This window comes from Glycine soja, chromosome 7 (genome assembly GCF_004193775.1).
Source record: "Glycine soja cultivar W05 chromosome 7, ASM419377v2, whole genome shotgun sequence".
Lineage (NCBI taxonomy): Eukaryota > Viridiplantae > Streptophyta > Magnoliopsida > Fabales > Fabaceae > Glycine > Glycine soja.
The window spans coordinates 42520701-42540652 of NC_041008.1; positions in this window are offsets into that span (position 1 = coordinate 42520701).

Consider the following 19952-nt stretch of genomic DNA (forward strand, 5'->3'; position numbering starts at 1 on the left):
TTGTAACGACATTTGGAGTGAGGACAAACAATGTTTGGTGCAAATACGAATGACATTTGGGGTGAGGTGGAATGATGTTTCTTATTAGGGGGACGCTGTTACACAAAGGAAGAAACTTTGTTGGGTTGGTTGAACGTCGTTACTATGGTGATCATTGTGTGAAGACATTGTAACTAGGTTATTGTAGGTATGCATTTAGGAATTTAAGGATAAGGTTTTTGAAATTTAGGGTTTGGGAAATTTGGGAATTTGGGTTTTGTTCATTTGCAAATAATTTGGGGTGAGTAATTCAAAATTAAAGAGTTTCATTGATTTGTCAATAATTTCAGGTTACCAATTTTGTATTGGTTTGAATAAGTGTTGTTGTGTCAATTGTAAATTTGGAATGATATTCCTGTGTTTTGAATTATTGATATTGATCATTACAATTAGGAGTAACATTAATTGCAAGTTTCTAGTTATGTAATGCAGGATCATTCAAAATGATATTACATCACAAGGGATAACTGAAATTTGTACCATCATTGCATTATAGCGGTGGTAAAAAAAATCATGTTTGTTATGGGCAAGACATTGATAAATGGTCTTATGTTAAAGTTATGGATCTACTCAAGGATCTGTGTTATGATAGTCATGTAAAGCTACTAAAGGATAGTGATTTTGAAGTGTACTTGAAATCATTTGACTCGAATATTGATGCTATAGAGTTGGAAAATTATGCTATTAATAATTAGTGTAAAGTGGGAATACTTGTTGACAACGGAGAACAACCTGTTGGTGCTGTTGGGGATATTCAAGATAAGGAAGTTGTTAGTGGTGTTGGAGACAACGTTCAATAAGAGGTCCTTTTTGGTGGTTTAGGGAGTCAATCTAATGTGCATGATGTACATTATGAACCCTTTGGTGGTGCAGAAACTCAATCTAATGGAGAAACGGGTAATGTAAGTAATGTGAAGAAACCAATTGTTACTATAAACGTTGGAGAAGACACTAACCATATGGATGATGCGGGAGGTAGTCAACACACTGGTGTACACTTTAATGAAACATAAAAGATGGGAGGCAATGTTGAAAATGTTGATTTTCATAACTTTGAATATGAGTCATCTAGTGATAATGAGGAAGAATCATGTGGTGTTGATGATAAGTCATTTGGGATTGATTTTGACTTCATACCAACTGTTGAAAATCAAATGCATGGCATTGATGAGGGTTACAATAATAAGGAATTGTTTAGCAACATTGATGATGATGAAGAAGAACATTCAAATGGAAAGCAAAATTGTGTGACATTTAGATAGGAGAAAATGAGTAAGGACTTCAACTTTTGTGTTGGAGTTGAATTTCCAAGTCTTCAAGATTTCAAAGATGCTATTAAAGAACAAACATTTGCAATCAAGTCTTTGATAGCAAAAATGCAAGTTCTAAGTGGATTGGTAAAATTATAATGGATCATTTCACTCATACCAACATGCCCATGGTTGCTAAAATTATTGAATACATTCGAAAAAATTATGCAGTAGGTATTACCAAGTCAAGAAACATTGTAAGGAGATTGATAATGGATTTAATTGAAGGAGATGCCACCAAACAGTACACCCTATTATGGAGGTATGATGTTGAGTTAACTAAGAGATACAGAGGAAATACATGCAAGTTGCAATTAGAAAGGCCTTCACTTGCCCTTCAACCAAGATTTGGATCGTTCTACCTTTGCTTGGATGGATGTAAAAAAGGTTTTGTTGTTGGATGTAGACCCTTTATAGGTTTAGATGGTTGCCACATTAAGACAAAATATGGAGGGTCAATTATTGGTTGTTATTAAGAGAGATGGGAATGATCAATATTTCCATATAGTTGTTGTTGTTGTGGAGACTAAGTGTAAGGAGACTTGGAGATGGTTTTTGACTCTTTTGCTTGAAGACATTGGGGGTATGGAAACCAACAAATGTTTATTTATCTCAAACCAACAAAAATATACAATTTGACTTTGTTATACTTTAAAATGTTTAACAACCTAGTATACAATTACTAATATTGGTTTAACTATTCTTGGCAGGGTTTGATATAAGTATTTGAGGAATTATTGAATGGGGTGGAACACGGTTTTTCTCATGACACCTATATGCAAACTTCAAAAAGAAATTTGGTGGAGGAACATTGTTACAAGACTTGATGATGGGAGCCGCCAAGGCTACATATGTTAAGGCTTGGAAAGAAAAGATGCAACAAATAAAGTAAATTAACAATGATGCTCATAAGTGGTTGACAGACCCTAAGCTACTAGTTTTGACATGGTGCAAGTATGCATTCAAGTTCTATCCTAGATGTGATGTGTTGATGAACAATCTTTCAAAAGCATTCAATAGCATAATACTCATAGCAAGGGATAAACCAATTTTGACAATGTTAGAGTGGATAAGGACATACATAATGGAAAGATTTATTGCATAAAAGGAGAAGGTCTTCAATTATGAACACAATATAATGCCAAAACCTAAAATAGGGTTGGATTGGGAGGCTGACAAAAATGCAAATTGGTATAGTAAATGGTATGGTGAAACTCTGTTTGAGGTAACACATACAATGATGAGGGAAAAGTTTATTGTAGATGTTGGTAAGTGGTCATGCTCATGTAACTTTTGGAAGTTGAATGGTATACCTTGCATACACGTTGTTTTTGCTATTAGATATCAATTTCATGAGCCTGAGGATTATGTTCATAGGTATTATCATAGAGATACACGCATCAAGAGTTATGACCACACAATCATCCCTTAACAAATGGTCCTAAGAGATGACCAAAGGTTCAAGCTGATAACATTTTGTCACCTGATTATAAAAAAGGACCTAGAAGACCTAAAAAGGTTAAAAGAATAGAGCCAGATGAAGATGTTTATGATGCCACCAAATTTAGAAGGACAAATACAAAATTCAAGTGTAGTAGATGCCACCAAGTTGGACACACAATAAGCAAATGTACATTGTCACCTCCTATTCATGCTATTGTTAATGAGATTGTCAGCTTATCAAATCAACCTCCTAAAACAAACCAACCAGGTGTAGCAGTTCATACAAGAGTTGCATTTGTTAATAGTGAGGCTACATCTATTGGAAACCTGGAAGTTAATGCAACAAACAAAGGCAAAGAAACACATGATGCTAGTCAACCATTTTTTAGCACTCCAAACAGCCACAATTGAAGAAGGCCAAATTAGAATTAGTTTTTTTTTTTTTTTTACAACAATGAAGTTGTTGAGCCACTTTTTAGAATTTTTTTAATTTGTTGGACATGTTCAATGAATTATTTTTTTATCGTCATTGGGATAATGTTTAGTGTGGTTATGTCAATTTATGATTTTTGATGGCCACTTTATTTAAGTGATGTTGTTATATTACAATAAAAAAAAGTAAGGTCATGGATAGCAATTTCTATAGCTAGTAGGTTTATGCTTCGCACAAACTAGTTTGATTTGGATTTATTGCTAAAAATGATACTTTAAATCTAATTTTATGATTTCATTCTTAATGTACAGTTTGGTATGTATGAGTTTCAATTTTGGCTATTGTCAAATCTAATTTTCTAGTATCTTCCTATATGCAACATAATCTTGTATATATCACCTTTATATGGCTAGTCCCTGCAATTCTTTTGTTTCTCATGAACCAATTTGGTTTGGATTTGCTGCTAAAAAGATACTGCTAGTTGAAGTCACTAAAATAAGTACCATAATATACAACCTGCTTCTTCTTGTTTTGTGAGAAGGAACCAAAAGAAACTAAAAAGTAATCTTCTCCTACAAGGTTACAACACACCAATCCCCTAGTTTTGTGAGAAGGAACCAAACAAACTGAAAACATAAAACCAAGTTACATAATTGTAATATCAATTTATACTTGGACAAATCAACTTCAGTACATCAACAACACTAAATACTTTCCCCCTAAACAACAAAAAAAAGGTCTTTCCCAACTCTACATGGTCACATCCCAACTTTCTTCAATATAGTGACAAACATAAATTATTACGCTCATGATAGAATTGCTTAGGTTGTGTTCAAGATATGTGGATCAAATCTGGCTGGAATTGTTTGAGCAAAGCCCTCACGAATTCCCACCATGATGCTTCATATAGTACTCCTTTAGTCCCGTTACCTATATGAAACTTAGGGAGAGAGGCAAAAGACAAAAAAAAAAATATAACACAATACCATGTCTTGGACCTTTTAGTGGTTCAAGTAGACAAGCAAAAAGCTAAGAGAAAGCAAAAAAATAAGAACAGAGAAAAGCAAAACAATTTTTGTTTCATTGGTAGGAGAGTCTTTGCTTATGCACGTACAAAAATTGTAGGAATTTGGATTCTAAAAAACAAAAGGACAACAAAGGCATACACAATTTAATCTTACTTTACCAAAACAAAAAAGAGCTCACGCATGTCAATAAAAATACCAAAACCATACATTCCAATTGGGGCATCTCCAAAAACTCCTTCCACCATCATCTTTGTTATTGGAAGTATTCACGAAAGCTCTATGTCCACACAAACACTTCTTCCATTTTCTTTAAGAGGAAAAGGATACCATTATTGTAGAAGACCTTGATATATCACATCAGTGACCACCACGAGATGAAGACGCTATGCCTCAACCACTACCTACATGAACACAACTCAACAAATGGAGAAGATGATTTTCGCACTTCCTCACTTACCCCACCAATTTCAAAGCTAAGAAGAAACAAACCCACCACTAGCCCCTTTTTCCATTGATGTTAGGGATTTTATTAAAAAAATAAGAATGGAAACTTACATATCCAATAATACACATGGATTCATTAAATAAAGGTGACAGTGGATGACATGTCCTTTGTATGTCATGTAAGGGAGAAGGTTAAAGGAATTGACTGTGTGACACTAAAACCAATTTTTCTACTATGTAAATGAATAATATATGTAGCTTTTTTAGGGACTAAAAAAATAATTATTACAAATTGAGGGACTAAAAACATATTTTAAGCCTAATTTCTAAATTAAGAAGGAAATTATTTAAATTAAAATGCATAAATTTTTATTGGTATAGTGATTTAAAAATAAAATTTTAAAAACTAAATTTGAAATAAGTTAATAAAATTATAATAAAATTATAATTTAATTTATTTAAAATAAAATATGTTTTCAATCATCAAGATTTAAAATTTAGATTCAATATGAATTAAATTTAAATTTTAAATATATTTTAACATGTTCAATGTGGAAGAAGAAGCTTAACTTTTAACATCTTTTAAACATATTTTTTATGTACAAACAAAATTCATCTTTATCCATGTCACATATATGTGTGTTTCACAAATTGTAAAAACAATTGAGAAGAAAAAGTTATAATAAAAATATTTCCTATCATCATATTATATGTTTTAATATGAATTTTATAACTAAAAATAATTTTTTAAGAGAGATAACTAAAATTAATTTAATCACCCATTCAATCATGTTTATCAATCTAAACTAATTATATCAAACTTTAGGACATATATGCTTACTTTACATAGAACTTGATTTGGAATCATTTCCACTTGAAAAATTAAGTCCATCTCATGCAATTTTAAATAGGTTATTACTCTAACAATCACATATTTACTTTTTATTCTCGACTAGGCATGAGTCAATCTGCTTTGCAAGCTCAATAATCCATAAAAAATCATGTGGCAATGCATATAATTTATATGCTAAACTAGCTGCTATCCTTCAAGGTCTTAAGTCGGTTTGGGATGAAGGTTTTCGTTGGGTTTTTTGTGAATCATATTCAATGTTTGCCTTGAATCTTATTGAGAAGGGAAATATTAAATTTCATCCTTATGTGTTGTTGTAAATAAGATCAAGGAGCTTAAAGTTTAAGATTGGAATGTCACTTTCAAACACACTTTATATGAAGCAACTGCTTCATGGACATGTTTGCTAAGAAATGGTCTTCTTCTTCAACACCTTTAGTGAAACGGAACTTTAGCTAATCAGATCATATATCTCTTTTGTTGGCGGATGCTTTAGGCATCACTTATCTTAGGCTGCAGTATGTTCTTATTTTCTTACCTAATAAAAAAAAGTAACACGTGCCAATTGAAAAAATATGGTTGGATGGTTTTTATATTTAATTATATATAAATATAGATTGTGAGCCATTTGATTGCAACTATACCTCCTAGCAGTTTTACGAAGTATCAATTGTTAGAATTAATGATTAATATTTTGTTGAAAGAGTAAGTTCACACAAGATGAGTATTTTTCATCCAACATGGTTTATTTCATTCCCAAAACCAGGATTTGAACCCTAGACAACTTAGTTAAAAAATGTAAATCACTACCACTTGTGCCAACCATTATTAATCAGTGTGTTTTCGATCATTAATGAACTAACAAAAAATTATTTCAAATACACTTTGACTAGAATTAATTAATTATAAATAGATCACATAAATTAGGTTGATTAAGGTTTACATATTTATACTTAAAAAAAGGTTTAGATATTCAAATACAACATGGAAATATTAATGCTTTTCATTAAATATATTGCCATTATTATGCACTTAAAAACTATTGAGAAAATTACATTAACATTCTTCTTTATTTAATGTTTATAGTAACCAGGTGTCAATGTAATATATAAAGGATATTTTTAAACGTTAAGGGATATTGGTGTAATATATAAGATATATCACTATGTCCAAACATAAAGGGGTTAGTATAGGAATAAAAATAAGAGTGATGTTATTTATATGTTGAAAAACATAGGAAGTGCAGATATAATTTGGTAAAAAAATTATTTAAATATAAGAGCAAATTATATTTTTCGTCCTTTAACTTTTTTAAATTTTGGTTTTCGTCCATGCACTTTTTGGAGATTGATCTTTGTCCTACAAATTTTATTTCATCCATGTTTTAGTTCTTTTCATTGTTAAGTGATGATGTTTTCTGGAGGCTAAAAATTGTGAGAAATAGCACCAATATAATGTTTTTGAAGGATTAATAATTTGGCAATTTTTAGATGTCACATATTGCAAGAATTTGAAAAAATTAACTCGTTCAACATTGAAGAAGTCCATAACAAAAGCATCAACAAGTTACCATCATCAACAACTTTCAAATTCAAAATCTAAAATCACAACCAAATCCCAAAACAAGATCCAACAAGGTTAGGCATCGCAACAATCACAAAAAAAAACCTATGATTCAACACACTCTAGCTTTGCTTGGCCTAACCTCTAACCAAACCTCTCTTTTCTTTCAATGGCATCTTAGTAGCATGATGTTGTTTTTTGTGGTCTCACACAATGACAACGCTCCACTTTCTACGTCCACTGTCACCACCATCATCGTCGACAAATCCTCCATTTACGACATTGTTTCGAATTGGGGTTTTGAAGAAATGCAATATCTACCTTTGATTTTGATCTCAACTCTAAATTTGTGATGTTAAACCATATATGGTTTTAGATCTACAATGCCAACCAAACTTGATTTGCGATGATCGAGACTAAGAACACCCATGATATGTGATGTCCGACACCACCACCTCGATAATTGCGTGTGACCTTTCCCCCTAAACCACTGCTCGCACATGCCACCACCACAACAAGGCCCCTCTGTGAGCGAGCGTGCCATCAACACCCATTACCATAGGGGAACGTCCCAACCTAAACACCCCACACCAGATCCTTTGTTACAATGCTAAGGATGTATGTGTTTGATCTCTTTGCAATGTCATTGGCATACATGTGCGATTGTTGATCAACACCTAGTGTGAACCAGCATCGATCTTTCCTCATAACAAATCATTCGAGCCATATGGGGTGTGTTGATTTTGTGGACCATGTGTTTGATGATGGTTGTTGTAGGGTTTTTTTTTGTTCATGAATGAATCAAATATGTCAGGAACTGTCACAAGCAAGGTTCATGGTGAAGAGGTAGGGCTGGAAATGAATCGACCTAAGCTAAGTTTAATTCAACTCGCCTTGACTCATTAATATTTAGCTCAACTCGAGCTTGACCAACTTAAACTCGACTCAATTCAAGCTCACAAATAGCTCAGTTCAACTTGTTAGCTCAAATCACATTAATATTTTTTAAAAAAAAACATACATTTTAACATTTCATTTTATTAGTAGATTTTAGATAAAATGATTGTTTAATTTTTCTAAAAAGACAAAACTAAACTTATTCTATTAGTTTTGTAGTGTCACAAGACAAGACAAAAAAACATATTTACAATCAAAGTTTGGATAAATAAAAACAATCTCATCTTGGATATATAAAATAATAGAAAACCCAATAAATTATATATGTATGTGTGTGTGTATCAAGTCAATTCATGAACCAAATGAGTCAAACTATACACAACTCAAGTTCAACTCATTTGGCTCATGAACCAAATTCAACGTGTTGATTATTGAATTGGGTTTCAAACTATTTTTGAGTTGGTATAGTTCATTCTCAATCCTATGAAGGTGGTGGGTGGAGTAATGGGATGAATGTTGATCTTTGGTTTTGATTTTAGAAGATGAGAAAATTGTTTTTTTTCCTAGGCAAGCAATTTTTTATGGTTTATAGCCATCATAAAATGTAATAAAAGAAAATAATGATAAAATAAGCATCACATCATCACTTAATGTCTAAAATCATTGGTGAAATAAAATTTAAAGAACTAAGATCAATCTCCAAAAAGTGCAAGGACAAAAACTAGAAATTTGAAAAAGTTAAAGAACGAAAAACATAATTTGCTCTAAATATAATTTTAAAGTTTTCTACTTTGATTGTTACATGATATTTATTTTTTAATTTTTTTTAAATTCTTTCTTTTTAATTACTTATTTTATTGATCTCGGTCCCATGGGACCCACAAAGGGTAATACATGAATAAGGGTATAAGCAGGGCATAACAAACTTTTGTGGACCTGAGTCTGACCTACATCATAATTATTAAGCCTAAGTTTGGTCTATTTACCTGATACATGTCCTTTTTTAAGCCTTAGTTTGACCTATTAAAAAGTTCGGCTTGAACTGAAAGCTTGATTATGTGGTCTGTTTCATTAAAAGGTCTATAAACAAGTTGGAGTAGGTGTGCAACAACAAATGTAGAGTTGCATTTGCATTTTGTCGGTAGTGTCCTACATGAGCTTTTGTGTTTTGCCTTTAAGGTGCAAATATGTGTTTTTACTTATGGAGGTCTAAAAGTTCATTTTCCGATGCATTTTCATTATAGAGGTGCGGAAGTGCATTTTGCCTTAGCTTTGCAGAGGTACATTTTGGCAGGGATGAAGTGTGGAGGTGCATTTTGCCTTTTTGGGTTTGAAACTGATATGCTTGAAAATTTGCATCAAAAGCGACCTTTCATGTGTTTTTTGTTCTCACAAGCTCGAGGCTATGAGTTACAAACATATTCATTAAATTAGGGCACCTACTATTTACAGTTACATCTTTGCTAAGTACAACACTATTTCCCATTTTTATATTTTAATTGTCCATTGTATCCTTTTTTGTTAAAGAGATACACCCCTTGAAAATCATTTTTCCTTTATGGAATACATTTTTGGAATAGATATATGTTACTCTAGAAAGATATTTCCAATATTAGAAAATGAAAGTTTATCTTACATCTTCATGGTTGTAATCTTATTTTCATCCTATCATTAGTAATCTTTAAACCCAATCTAATTTTTTTTATCATATCTTTATTGTTCTTTAAATCCTAATTTTGTACCCCACATTCATTATACAATAATGTATATGTTACATGTAACATTGCCCATTTTCCTTCACATGGTAATGCGTTTCAAGGTATGCTTCAAGATAAGGCATACCTTAAACATATTATTTTGTAAAGACACATCTAAAAAAGAAAAAAGGTTTACAAGGGACATATCTCTTCAAGAAAAAAGAGAATAATGGGCAATTAAAATATAAAAGGGGAAAATGAAAGTGTACCTACCAAATATTGAAGGTGTACATAGAAAGTACCTTAAATAAGTTCATGTTTTTCTATTTTAAAATTATACTATTTTTATTATAAAACTTATTATTAATATTAATAATTAATACATAGTAAATATAAAAATTAATATTATTATTATATAAACATGTTAGCTTATTAGGCATTTTAAAGCCTAAAGCATGACTTTTTAATTGAAAAAAACTTTTTAAAAAGCCTTACCTAACCTATTTAACAAACAAGCCAGCTAGGGCATGCCTTTGGCGTGCTAGGTTGTAGGTCCCTGATGAGCCACTTGACCAATTTTCATCCCTGTATATGAATATTCACATGTTGTTCATTGGCTATGCCTTTTGTAACAACCTGCCTCGTCGCTACGATATCAACACTCTAACATGTGATAAATTTCAATTTTTATAAAAATAAACTTCTTTAATTTGTTTATTAAAATAGAAGTAATTTTGTCCCAACATGCATTCGCTAAACCATACACATTTACTTAGGTGAATATATATATATGTATATAGGAACAAGAGCTTAGTACACGTCATACACATAACGGATATTAAATCTGTTCATAAATATAATTAAAATCCAAGTTTTACATCTTTAACTCAACAAAATAAAACTTGAAAACCAACTATGGAGGAGTTGATTACAAAACACAACTCTCTCCCAAAATAATGCCAACATCATCACGTCGGCTCGGCGGCTCCTCACCAGAATCTTACTCTCTGCACCTTGTTGCTGTCATTCTGTTCCCATGAACAATATTCGCGATCATCACAAGTATCAATCACACGATACAAAATTGCAAGGGTGAGTTCATCATAAAAAGAACCAACACCAAAACCAAATAACCACAATTAGCAAGAAGCATAGGCAAACATCATGAGCTTACACAACATTCATTATTCAACACTCACATCCAACAATTATTCATCATCCTCATTCAACAATTAGTCATCATCCATATTCAACAATTACTCATCATCCATCCATGGATCCAATCAAGACTGCATAGAATGATGCATGCACTTGACTCAACACTCAGATGCAATGTGGTACGTACCAACAACCAAATCCTAGGAAATAGCCTAAGCGTGTTCACACGACACCTCACTTAGGGAAACCATGCAGAGTTCGTCGAGACCACCCGGTTGTGCATGTAACTGCCCCCCCATAGGTGATCAGCCTGGGGCCCAAAGGAGTTCCCTACCAGGTGACACGCCCCCTTAGTACAAAGTACACTTTGTCATAGTTATTCTATTTCCTGTGTCGTATGAGCTATGAACATGGCCAAAAGCAGTGCCAAAGACCATGGGCCAATTAAAGCGCCTAAGCATTCCCCCACAAAAAATTAGATTCTTTAACCACGCTTATCCCTATGAATGGGCCATCCGACAAGGTCAGTGCATTTACCCCCCATGAACATACACTACATACGACGTATGAACGTGGCCAAAAGTAGTGCCAAAGACCATGGACTAATTAAAGTGCCTAAGCATCCCTTCAGAAATGCTTAGATTCTTTAATCACGCTTGTCCCCCACGAATGGGCCATCCAACAAGGTCAGTGCACTTACCCCCCACGAACATACACAACATCCAACGTATCGAACATGGGCACCATCAAGTGCAATGACCATGAACAAATTAAAGCGCCTAAGCATCCCCGCAGCGAATGCTTAGATTCTTTAACCACTCTAGTCCCCCACGAATGAGTCGTCTGACTAGGTCAAAACACCCCCCATGAACATACAGAACATGCACATGCCAATGCATTTCCAACATCAATCAATATTCCCTTTTCATATCATTCTCATCATAGACATCATCCCGTCTCAATGACGTTATCCACAACAACAACAACCTCATTTCATATTCACATAACCATCAACAATAACATCAATTCATGTTGACATGGTCTTTAATAATAACGTCATCTCAAATCAATATCATCATAATGATCAACATAACTACATATCAATTAAATTCATCAATGGCAACATCAACAATATATACATATTCGCATTCCGCATATACGTATTTCTTTCATGCCTGAGATTCACACTTCCCAGGTCTTCAAACAACGCAAATCAAATCAGGACAACAACATCATTCATCACAATAAATATATATATCGCATCCCATTCGTCAAAACATAGTTTTTTTCTAGAAAACCAGCATGCATATCAATAACAATTATATCATATCCCATTAGGTAAAAACATTATTTTTTTTCTTGGAAAACACGCATGCACATTAAGGACAATTATATCGCATCCCATTAGTTAAAAACATCATTTTCTATAAGGAAAAATCAGCATGCAACAGGGACAGGCAGTTATTCTCATAGCTAGGTTCCCTGACCCTAACTATAGCGTTAAAACGGTAAATTTTATAATAAACTCCCCTTACCTATTGTGAGCTACCCGCGGGTTCCTCATCACGTTGCTTGGAGATTTCTTTTTCTTTCTCGCTCGACGGTTCCACGCAAGCCTCTACCATACCAAAACGAAGGAGACTTAATATGGATTTCAAAAACAAAGCTAACAACAATGCTCTGGGTTAAACACCCACGTCACTACATGAAAGTGTTGAGAGCATTTCGGGCTTTACAAAGGACATCATTTTGAAATTCCGATCACGCCAATGTGACTGGGGTTTAGTGTAGGTCACAAAAATAGCACCCATTTCAGAAAAGGATAACTTTTACAAAGTCTCTTTGCTCTAGGGTTTTTCAAAGGAAGCGTAAAACATGCAATGGCGGTTTCCAAACTCAGGAATGATGCAAAGGTAAGCTGAAACTAAAAAGGAAAAAAATAGAGTCATGGTTACCTCAAGGAAAAACAAAAAGTCAGATTAGGGCTTTGTTCTCTACCGAAGCCGCGAGCCAAGTTAAACGGTTCCACTCTGATCGACGGGTTCCTCTTGTTGTGGAGTTTCAATGGAGGACAATGGCGGTTCGTAGTGGCTAACGGTGGCTGTGGGTGATGGAGAAAAAGCTTGGGACATTGGAAATGGTTTTAGGAAGGAGGAAGAGAAGAAATGGCGTTTTTCCAAAGCTACACGGTCTACAAGGCTCAAAATGCACAAGTGATTAATGCTCTCGGGAAAAGAAACGTCGCACACACTCCATATGTCTTCTCAAAGATCCCAACGATAAATTTGTGGACAGTTGTTCTGTGAAGCTCCAGACCAAATTTCGAGAAGATCCAACGATTAATGAAGCTTTAATTAAGAGGCTTCCTTAAGAGGCTTCCTCGTGGCTTCTTTGAGAAGCTTTCTCAAGAGGCTTCTTGGAGAAGCTAACGTTTTAACTACTAACACCCTTTTAATAGCTAAACTCATCTCTTTGAAAATAATTATAGATAAAATAACATAGCAATTTAAATCAAACATCAAACATAATTACTATATATATATATATATATATATATATATATATATATATATATCAGGGTGTTACACCTTCGACCTGATCTTAGGCCTTAAGTCACCCTTTATAGACAAACCTTAAGGAGGAACCCTTAGGTTTTTGAGGCATTGGATTCTCACCAACGGTTTTGTTACTTGATAACCCACTAAGTTTCTATTATCTTTCAAAAATATAAAAGTTTAGATTTATAAGCTGCTTCTAGCTTCACCTAAGTAGTTTTTATACTAGTTTCTCCAAACTAAAATCCCAAGTATTGTTTCTTACCAAGCCTGATATGAATATACCAAGGTCCAAAAATTTCAAAGAATCTTTGCAATGGATGGAAGGCTCATTTATAAGAGCGAGATCTAAAATAAGAAAAAAGGGTTTTCAAAGCTTAATCATGAAGGTGAAAGTTATAGAAGTTTTAATTAAATTAGAGACCAATCCAAGAAATTTTTCATTTCCATAATTTGAAGATAAATTCAAGAAACTTAACAACAATAACTTGTAGAGCACAATGAGCCCAATAAAAGGACAACATTAGTTCTTCCATATGATGCCACACATACAGAGATCAAAAGACAAAATTTGATAAAGCACTTCACTTTCCATACGCTACCACATATATTGAGGGCAAATCAAAAAGTGAGAGCTAATTGCATAAGGAAGATGCAATTTTGTTTAAGGTTGAAAGTTGTCTATGAAAAGCATTGTTGAGAAAAATTAGAATGAAAGACTGGAGAATGTCACTCAGTCTAACCTTGGACAGACACTAACACACTAGTAAATGAACTTATACTAAGTCTCTCTGAAGTAATCAACTTCAGAATACTTGAAGTTGTCAAGAAGTCTTAAGAGCAATAAAGTAATACTACTTCTAATTAGGATATCAGTATAAACTTCATCAATTGGACTCATCAAGTATGGACTCATTCCCAACATACATTGGAATGACTATTCTGATGGTTCTTCGGAATGCCCATCAGAAAGGTTCCTTAGAATGGGAACCCTAGTATTGTTATGCATGTTGTCACCTTAAGATAGTTGTAAAGTGTACTTGTTCTAGAAGTTTGTTAGTTGACTGGAGCCCACCTCAATGGTTTTCTTGGGAGCTTGAGGCATTTTTGAAGAACATGTTGAAGCATTCTAAAACAACAACATTTAGAGCAAAATCTATGAGTGAGAAATCTGCATTTTTGCTTCAACCCTCTATGTGAGAGTGACTAATTTCTATATTGTGCTTACAAATCTATAATATTCTTTAGATAAAAGTGAGTGATTCAATTCACGAGTGGAATCCCTCTTTCGAGGTGAAAATTTGTATTCTGTGTAGTAAAACACATACCTTCTTTTTTGTATTAAGTTAGCAATGGCTGGCAAAGCAGAAATCCAATGGTGTTGCTAGTCTAGTTAAGGCTAGGATTGAAGTCCAGCTGGGGAGCTAGCAAGGTGTTAAAATCATGTGGTTGTTGGTATAATTGTGATTGATTGTGTTAGTGAAGTCTCATCTTGAAGGGTGAGGATTGGGCATAGTCCAAGGTTGGGGTGAACCAGTATAAAAATTTATACACTCTTCTTCCCTCTCTTTTCACCTTGCCTTCCACATACCTAATTTCTGTCTTTGTTCAAACACAAAACTTGATAATCTTTTCTAACCAAAACCTAAACTAAACTAGTCATTTATCAAAAAGGGTTTAAGTAAATAACTTTCTCTGAAACAAAAGCTTTGAACTGTAAAATAATATTTTTCATAATTGATTGCATTTTTATTTTGAGCAACTTGCATATCTATTTGAAGATAAAAAATGTTCTTCATTCTGCACTAATTCATTCTGAACTAATATAAAAAACCTTTTGTTTTGAAAGGAAACATTTTTTTTAAAACCCCAATTCAACTCTCCTTTCTTGTGATATTTGTGTCACTTCACTTTTTATGTAGTAGGTAGATTTATTCTTTGGTTTTTCTCTTTCTTTTCTCTTCGATGAATCCTATGAAGAATAAAAAAACATTCTCTAGAGGATCAAACACACAAAACATTAACTAGGTCTTAAATGCTTACAAATTTTAGTGTCTATCTATTATCGATTGACACATTAGACACAAATGCAATACTTTATGTCTATGGGCATTTCAGACGCAAACTTTTAAACTTAGTATATTTATTTGCATCAATTCAAACCCATTGAGGGACATGATTTGCTTATAACTCAATAATGTCTATTAGCATGGGTGATTAGAAAACTTTTCATGTACTTATATGATATGAAGACACAAAATTCCTTGAATTTGAGGACAAGGAACTCCAAATGACAAATAAATTTTCTAAAACTCTTGCCTATTTCATTCATTCATTCTCTAGGTTTATATAAAATGTATCACAATACAACTATTAGATGTCACAAATGTAGGAACTGAATAACAAAATTGCAATAAAAAACAACAACTAGCAAATCTAAGATAACAAATTGAAAATCTTATATTGTAATAAGCTAATCATTCTTTCAAATTAGTCCCTGCAACGTATTGACTTGGAGATAGTCCTCTTAGGCCTATAAACCTTGATTCCTTGTTGATTGGATACATCTCAATGATATCTTCTGGCCTAATTTTAATTGTCTTGCTATCACTACCCTTATTTGCGAAAAACACTTTATCCTTAAAGTGAAAAGTAGAAGAAATGTGTAACATTCCATTTTTCGTAAATAAATTAAAAAGACTTTTTAGTAAAAAAAATAAAGTTTCAGAAAATGGTGAGGTTTATATAATTAAATAAATAAAGAGAAATAGTTGTATTAAAATAATGGTTTGAAGAAAAAAATATATTTGATTTATTTATTTGATAGGAAATAAAGTAGAGTTCCTTTTTATAAAATAATAAAAATAAATAAATAGAGTAAATAATAGGTTGTGAGTACCCTAACTATAAATAGAGACATGTTAGATCATTTTTAAGACTAACAATAGCTTCTAACCCTCCTCTTACTCTTAATTTCGTTTTCCCTTCTCTTCCTCCCAAAACCCTCTCTTTTCCTGCATATCACCAAACCTGTCTCAGAAAAATGACGATCTCAGACTCATTCACCGTTGGATCATTGTGAAATTCGAGCACCGGGTTAGGAGCTCAATTCAGAACATTCTCATCATTGAGAATTACGAAAACATCTCAAAGCTGGGAGAAATACCCTTTGCACTGTAACTTTTTCTTTTCCCGCAGAAACCCAAAACTGTCTCCGTAAAACTACGATCCCGAATTCGTTAACAGTTGGATTATCGTGAAATTTTGATATGTGGTTCGCGATTCATTTCTTCACATTGTCACCATTGGGATTTGAAAATAATGTCTATGGAGGGAGAAATAATCATCGCACGTAGATAGTGGAATGAAGTCTTCAATCCCTTTTCCTTCTCTTAAAAACTTGAGGAATCACAAGAAATTGCTAGAGATGTCGCTATCATTGTCAGAATACACACGTGAGCCCGCTTAGAGGTAAGGGATGAGTTTATCGCAATTGGGGTTAGAATGAACATGTGTAGGGATTCTTAGAGGATTAAATTGGGGTTTATTTTGGGATGTTTATTGAATTATAATTTTTCCTTTAGATTATAAATACAATATTGTTGTGTTTTACATACCAATTGATGTTCTGATGAGAATTGATTGATAAACTTGAGTGTTCTTGATGTTTTTGTGTTTTAACCCATGACTTTGATTAATTGATTTTGATATAATCGTATGAAATTATTTGAGGGGTTTTACTCCTAATGTTGTGATAAACCTTTTGTATAAATTGTTATGTTGAGATTATGAAATGGTGATTCAAATTGTGAGTATGTGATAAATTGAACCTGTGATGAATGGTGAAATTCATGTGTATTGAGATGAGATGTGTATCGAGTTGTCTGCCATGAACTGTATAATCATACAATTGTAAAATCCTTTAAGAAAAACTTGTTAACTCGTTGGCAAGTGTACCAAATTGTCACAAGTAGTAAAGTACTTGGAAGTCCGAGTGTCGAATCCATAGAGATTTTGTTTGTACTTAGATTAATACAAACCCAATTTAAAAGCAATAGATAAAGAATTTAAAATAAAGATAAGAAAATATAGTAGATAAGATAAAGATTAAAAGATGAAAATAAAAGATTTAAATTAAAAGATCATAAAGATAGAAGATAAAGAAAATAAGAAAATAAAAGTAAAAGATAAGAAAAATAAAAGATTAAGATAAAGATAAGAAAAGATAAGATAAAAAATAAAAGATAAAAATAAAAGATAAAAGAAATAAAATCAAGAATGTGATAATGTTGGGACCTAGCCTGCCTTATCTGCCTATGATGTATGATTTTAGGTTTTTCTCTATCAATTTGGTGAATTTTTCCTACCCACATCTGTTAAAATACTTGCCCATGATGTCTCACGATAACAAGCTTATCTCACCTATCTATCTCCCAAATGTCTTTGTAAAGATTCAATAGATGAAATGCATGAAGTTCTAATTCTAGATGTTTGCTTTGATGCATGGGCATGCTGCAATCACTCTATGTCTAACAATGATTTTATCAAGATATCCCTTCCTTTTAGTTCTATTAGAAATTATCCTCTCTAAAGTGACTAATTCCTAAAACATATGCATGCAAAACCTTCATTGTTTTCTATTAAGGATTACCTTCTCTCGAGCACCTAACTCTCAAAGATGATGCAAGGATGAATAATGTATGAAATTAAAAGTAAGAAAGGATAATAGGAAAGAAAACACCTATTTGCATTGATAAATATGAAGTGTATAATACATCTTTTGGCTTTTAGGCATGTCAGACCCTAACTAAGGGTTTAACCACTCATGGCCATTGAAGGCTTTACAATGAAAGGGGGTGAAAGAAAGAAAGGGAGAAAATGATTTCCCCTAAAGGGGATTCTGTAGTGTTCTAGTGTATTTTTCTGTTTGGCTTGACTTCTTTTTATAGTTGTTGTAGTGGACTTGGGCCTAATGCTAGAAATCTTCCTTTTTGATATCTTTTGGATTTGTTTTGCTTTTAATCATATCTTCCTGAGACTTCCTAATATTTTAGATATTTTCTTGATCTTTTTCTCTTTTAATCTCTCTTGTTCATATCTGCAAGTCATAAATAAGAAAAATATCAAATCTTAATATTTAAGCCAAAGATAACTGCTAAATAAATATTTTTAAAGATATTTTCAATATATTTTTATTATCAAAATAACTCATATTTAGCCATTATCAGGCGACGAGTATTGTGATGGGATCCACTGTGGGGACCCGACGAGTTTAATCACAAGCGCGACGAGTTAAAATAATTTTGAAAACAATTGAGTAGTTGTGTGTATTGCATAATTCATAGGTAAAGTATGTATGATTCATGAGGTGTGATAATATGCTATTTTGGAATTATACCATTGTGATTGAGACCAAATATATGTGATAAATTGAGTATGTATTGACTCGTAATATATTAGTGCATTGAGTTGTGAGCTATGAATTGTACAATCACACGACTATAAGACCTTTCAAGGGCGACGAGTTAATGTCAAGACCCTTTAAGGGCGACGAGTTAATGCGCGATGAGTATTTTGATGGGAACCATTGTGGGGACCCGACGAGTTTAATCACAAGCGCAAAAAGATAAAACTATTTTGAGAACAATTAAGGAGTGATGTGTTTTGTATAGTTCATAGATAGAGTCTGTGTACTAAAATGTTTTCTGGTTGGACTTGAATCAGGAGGTAGAGACCCTGACGGACTCTTCAGAGTGTAGGCCTTGGGGGTAAATACACTCAGTTTGAGTGCTCCCTTAAGCTTACGTTGATTTCATATGGTTGGAGCATTCTTGCAAAACAACATGACCATGACCGGTCTCCCTATGATTTTACCTAGTGAGAGTGAACTGACTTGCTAGCGTGTGGTTTGTCTTGTCATGTACTCCTAGGCGCCCGACGAGATTTTTCATTAACATGGTACCATGTTGCATATATAATTGAGTCTTAGTGTATCTGTTGCATAACACTTGTGTATTGATCAATATGGATTGATTTAGTAATATTGTGTCTTGATCATTGAGTACGAGAATATTGTGAAAATGAATGAGACCTGTAGTGTTGTGATGTGATGTTGTGCGACAAAGTGGTGAAATAACGTGAGCTATGCTTAAGTAAGTTGTATTTTGTTTATATGATATTTATACCTATATGTTGTCTTGTTTCTCTCTATTAGTTAGGAATGTGATAACTCACTTTCCATGTGTTATTTGTGTTTAGATCCTATGGTGATCTCGAATTTTGTGTTCGTGAGAGCAGATGACTAGGTGAATGACTATGAAGAACCTTATGCTAGAGGACACGAGAACACAATGCTCTGATAGGATGTGACATTGGGATATATATTTCTATATTAATTGCATGAAGTCTTTAACGATCTTGTTTTGAGCCGAGATGATTTATTATTTATTTGGACAAGATTTATTATGATGTTAGAAAAGTGAATGTGAGCCTTTTATCCTTTTGAAAGGTTTGTATTTAAATGTGTTTTAAAATT